The 6,000-nt window shown below is 43.8% G+C and overlaps 1 protein-coding gene across 1 annotated transcript in view; it reads right to left on the bottom strand.

The window, feature by feature from the left end:
- PROSER2 (proline and serine rich 2) overlaps positions 1-3,866 on the bottom strand; it is a 42,179-nt gene extending 38,313 nt beyond the window's left edge. The window contains exon 1 of the mRNA XM_069765222.1: positions 3,749-3,866. The gene's annotated coding sequence lies outside the window, so the exon portion shown is untranslated. The remainder of the gene's footprint in view (positions 1-3,748) is intronic.
- Positions 3,867-6,000: the final 2,134 nt, after the last annotated feature.

Here is a 6,000-nt window from a genome sequence, read left to right on the forward strand (position 1 = left end):
TTGTATGAATGCGATCTGTGTTTTTCACAGATATCACTTGTACCTAAGATAGTCTGTATGGGATGGATTCAAGCTCCTCGGATTCTTGGTCTATTTCTATTTCAGAGTGCGAACCCCACTAGCACTTGGAGCTCAATCACATGTCTGCTTTTCACGGATAGCACTTGTAAATGTAATAGTCTATGGGGCCATGCAAATGTCTGTGATTTGTCTGCCATTGATCAGCGGAAAATTGCGGGGACATGTCTGATTTTGATCTGGGGTTGGATCAAATATGGCAATGCAAGTTAATGGGTCCATGAAAAAAAAAAAAAATTGGTCCACACTCGAATAGCATCCAAGTGTTGTCCAATTTTCACGGACTGTCAGAAAGGAGAAGGTGGAGAAACTTTTTTTTTCTCCACATATGAGAAAAACTAATAACACTTGGAGCACACGCTGATCAAAATAATCCATTTTTCTAGTATGAGGAATTTGTAAGATTTCTACAATAATGGACCTGAATCCGGTTTGCCATGATCGGCCTTGTGGCGCAAAGAGCCAAACTTACTATGGTACAACCTCAATGACCAACTCCGATGGGAAAAGTCATTTTAACAAGTGTTTCTAGCCCTCATTTCTCTTAATAGAGTGATGTAAAGTCTTGACCACTAGTGCTGAATTCACGTGTCCGTGGTCATTTCCGGTTTTCTTAGGCTGGTTTCACATTTTCGTCTGTTTACGCAGCGTTTCAACCGCATTGATCTGCATGCATCATGTGTACTTATCTTTAACATGATGTACGCATGGAAATGTGTGTGCATGCTTTTGCGTCATTTCGAGGTGGGTGGCAGAGTCCGGCGAATGCAACATGTTGCATTTTTGGAGGCGTCAAAATTCCGTCAAATATGCGCACGCGGATGAGTGCATTAAAAAACGCATTACTATCTATGGGAATGCATGCGTAGCATGTCCTTGCATACGCATGCGTTCGATGCGCTTGCGTACTTCGGACTGCGCACGTCCAGGAACTGATTGAGACACGCCCTCCTGGAAATATCGAACGCATGCGCATCAAAACGCAAACGCAGGAAAACAACGCATGCACAAGTATGCGGTTTTTTTGCCGTAATGCGTAAGCTGATGCAGATAAAAAACACTGCGTAAATACGCGTTTCTATGCGTTTAGGCATGCGTTTGCGCTTGCAGATGATACGCTGTGCACATATACGCAGAATACAGAACATGACAGGTGTGCCACAGCTGGGGCATCAATGTGTCTGACAGACTCTACTGATCATTAATGGTGTCCTCTAATCCAACAATGACCCTAGTCATATCTGGATAGTGCCATCACGTTTCTAGCCAGAAATATTTTACTAATGTTTAGATTCTAGGGTCAACCGACAATATAGGATTGGACCAGAAGACGACTTAGTTATTACTCATCAGCTACACCCATACATTTGCTTGAGTGAGCTTACGGGTGCCGTTTAGCTTAGGCAGTTTACTGGTGACTTCCATTAGGCCGGTTTCACACGTCAATGGCTCCGGTACGTGAGGTGACAGTTTCCTCACGTACCGGAGACACTGACTCACGTAGACACATTAAAATCAATGTGTCTCTGCACATGTCAACGTGTTTTCACTGACCGTGTGTCCGTTTGGAAAACATGGAGACATGTCAGTGTTCGTGGGAGCGCACGGATCACATGGACCCATTAAAGTCAATGGGCCCGTGTAAAACACGTACCGCACACGGATGTTGTCCGTGTGCAGTCCGTGTGCTGTGCAGGAGACAGCGCTACTGTAAACGCTGTCCCCCCCGCGTGTGGTGCTGAAGCCCCATTCATTTCTTCTCTCCAGCAGCGTTTGCTGGAAAGAAGGAATGAATAATCTTTTTTTTTTTTAATTTATTTTTGTTTTTAAAATAAAGTTGCCGGTAATCTGCCCCCCCCCCCCCCCCCCCGTTAGCATTAAAATACTTACCCAGCTCCCTCGGCGCTTACATCCTCTCAGCGTCGCTGCTTGTCCTGTATGAGCGGTCACTTGGTGCCGCACATTACAGTGATGAATATGCGGCTCCACCTCCCATAGGGGTGGAGCCGCATATTCATTACTGTAATAAGCGGCACCACGTGACCGCTCATACAGGAAGAGCTGTGACGGTGAGAGGATGTAAGCGCCGAGGGAGCTGGGTAAGTATTTTAATGCCGGGGGGGGGGGTGTGTGTTGAGGGCGCACAGGAGGTGGGAGGGGGCAGATTACCGGCAACTTTATATTAAAAACAAAAATAATTTTAAAAAAAAGATTATTCATTCCTTCTTTCCAGCGAACGCTGCTGGGAAGAAGGGATGGATACCGACTTCAGCACCGCACGCAGGGGACAGCGCTTAACTCTAGCGCTGTCTCCTGCACGGTCCGTGTGGTCCTCAGTCGGCATACGGCTGCCGCACGTGTGCCACACTGATGTTCAACGTAAGCACACGGACAATTCCGGTACCAATTTTTCTGGTACCGGATTTATCTGGACGTGTGAGACTGGCCTTACAGAGGGCTATGGCGGCTTGTGATTGATTGACGCCATTACTATATGGTCAGCTCAGCCAAATATTGTCCAGACTGAGGATCAGCTCAGGTCCATGTGTGTGCACGATCCGCAGTACAGTCATAAAGTGGAGCAGCCGACCAATCTACACCACATGGGCACAATTGTTTGTCTTGGCACAAAGTTTAAACAACTCAAGTAATAAATTTGGTGTCACAAATGCATAATAAAGACAATTCAGGTGAATTCTTGGGTGATTCTACTGCCATTAAGGTTCTGCTCGCATCATACCAGATGTGTGCCCGTGATGGAAGGCTCGGACATATGCCACTCTATAGGAAGACAGTCACTTACAAGGAAAAAAAAGTTTCTATAAAGTAAAAAAAACCCAGATGTAAACAGTCTACAAAACTTGTTTCTTTTTTCTCGCCACCTCCAAGAAAAACGGATCCCACTCTGATCCGCATGATCGGAATATTTTTCTCAGACGGAGATGGAGTCACCCTAGCCTTAGAGGAATTCGCCTGTTCTGCATCTGCACATATAGGATTCTCATTTATTCCTAACTGGGCCGAACCTTTTACAATAATATATATGGGGCCTATGAGGTTTTAGAGGTTGTACATGAAATATAGTTTACAGAATTCTTTAAAAAGCATGGCCCATAAGATAACTTCTATACCTCAGAATGGGGTTGTGTCGCAGCCAGCGCAGCCTCACACAGGTAGAACGCTGCGGTGTGAACAGACCCCTGCACGTATACATCTAGAGAGATGCTACTAGCGAACGAAAAGGGAAAGCGTCCGCGTTATTATCTAATCTAATGATGGAAAGTCAATTTATTACCAGCCCTGAGAGGTGCAAAATAATGGAAGAGAAGTCATACTCGCAGTCAGGATGGAGGCAACATAAGAGTTTTAGCACTAGTAGTCCCCCTGACAGGACAGCAGTACTACCACTCCCATTCTGCAGCAGGGGAGGATGTCTCTGCGGTAAGAGCAGGGAAAAAGAGAAACATTCCTAGGTGATCCTTGCATTAAATGAATTTCAATGACAGGACTAGGTGAAGAAGAGGTTAAATTCTAGCATTATTATACAGCCTGGATACACTGCAGGTACAGCACAGCTCCCTGCCAGGAAACAGTGGCGCCAAAGCACTTTAAGAACTACAACTCCCAGCATATCAGTGGTAACTGAAGACAGTGCACACTGTGGACTTACCTATGAGGCCAGGAGGTAGCTAGTCTGTGCTGAGGGACTGGGAAATGTGAGTGTGCTGCCCAGCGGTACTGGAGGTGAGTGTAGCAGGTGTAACCGGGTGAGGTGTGCAGTGACAAGTGACAGGGCGGGGGCACATTACACGGGAGGGGCGCCCGCAGCATTCCTACCTGACGGCAGCACACGCCAGGTGATCCACCGGCAGAGAGGACGCCGCTGCCATCTAGTGCTAGTGTGCCAGTACTGCAACAGACGGAGCCTGGCTGTCATAGCACGCGGCAGGCAGAGGACACATCGTGTAAAGTGTGAAGACGTTTTATTATTTTTATGAGGTCTTATTATTTTTATTATAATTATAACCTTGTCCTTTTAATTACTGCTTATTCACCTTTCTTTTTTGAGTGTACATATGATGAGGAGTTATAAGCATCAGGGCTCACTCACACTGGCGTATAACACGGCGGCGTGCTATGTGTTGTTTTATTGGATAGCACTCAGCCCAATGCTATACTATAGGTTGCAGCGATCATTTTCTTATACCGACTTGTCATGAGAGAACAATCACAGCATGCTGCGAGTGACTCCGCTCTTCAGATCACGAACACCCATACCAGTCTATGCGAGCGTGTGTAACATCGGGCTGCACTCGGATGTCGTGTAAGTGCAGTCCGATGTACACTCAGAGATAATGGAGAAATTAGGTTCTCTGTTTTCTTCGCATCTGTGCTGCGATTTTCTCATGCAAGAGACTCGGATCCCAGCAAGATGACACCCAGTTTAATCTCTGACAGATATTGAGCAGAGTGACATTAGCCTAATTGTCCCGATTCCCACGCATGAGAGAATATATGCCAGTGTGACTGAACCCTTTGGGCACATGCCCATCACTGTTAAAAAAAAAAAAAATCCGATAAGTGGGATGAGTGTCCTGCGATTTTCATAAGAGTACAAACTGATTTTTATCACTTAGCATCTGATTTACATCAGATTTCCATGCGAATGCAATCTCATTGCAACGCGATTTTAACATGAGCTTTTACTCAAAAGATAAATATTCACATGTGTAAAAAAAATAAAAAAAAATTTCTAAATAAAGAAAAAATATTGTTCCCATAAATACATTTCTTTATCTAAATAATAAAAAAACCAATAAAAGTACACATATTTAGTATTACCGCGTCCGTAATGACCCCACCTATAAAACAGTTCCGCTAGTTAACCCCTTCAGTGAATGCAGTTAAAAAAAAAAAAAAAACGGGCCAAAAACAACGCTTTATTATCATACCGCCGAACAAAAAGTGTAATGACACGCGATCAAAAAGACGGATATAAATAACTATGGTACCGCTGAAAACATCATCTTGTCCCGCAAAAAGTTATAGTCCTCAGAATAAAGCGATGCAAAAATAATTATTTTTTTCTATAAGTTTTTATCGTATAAAAGCGCCAAAACATAAAAAAATTTGATATGAGGTATCGCTGTAATCGTACTGACCCAAAGAATAAAACTGATTTATCAATTTTACCAAACGCGGAACGGTATAAACGCCCCCCCCCCCCCCCCAAAAAAAAAAAGAAATTCATGAATAGCTGGTTTTTGGTCATTCTGCCTCACAAAAATCGGAATAAAAAAAACCAAAATATGGAAAAATTATAGCTCTCAAAATGTGGAGACGCAAAAACTATTTTTTGCAATAAAAAGCATCTTTTAGTGTGTGACGGCTGCCAATCATAAAAATCCGCTAGAAAACCCGCTATAAAAGTAAATCAAACCCCCCTTCATCACCCCCTTAGTTAGGGAAAAATTACAAAATTAAAAAAAATGTATGTATGAAGAAAGGTGCATAATGACCAAACATAGTCTATAAAAGCACTCTATATCTCTAATCATACAGTAGAGGCTATTATATACAGAGGGGATAGATCATACCGCTACCAATGGCATATATAAATAAATACAAAGCCTAAAACCAAAGAGGCTATCAACCCTCGAAATAATATTCCCACCAATAGTAGAAAATGGCTGGGAACAGAATCGCACACCAGTGCCCGATCTGCAGTACAATGTTCATTGCAGACCAGACCACAGATAGTGATTCAATAAAAAAAGATGGTAACTTACATACTAATGTACTGAGTCCTGCGTGACCACCAGTGACCCCGACAGCGCCGTTTCGCCTTGTGGCTTCCTCAAAACAGGGGCATGTTAGCGTGCTGCCTGAACGCTCTTTCAGCCATTTTCTACTATTGGTGGG

Source organism: Ranitomeya imitator, chromosome 4 (assembly GCF_032444005.1).
Source record: "Ranitomeya imitator isolate aRanImi1 chromosome 4, aRanImi1.pri, whole genome shotgun sequence".
NCBI lineage: Eukaryota > Metazoa > Chordata > Amphibia > Anura > Dendrobatidae > Ranitomeya > Ranitomeya imitator.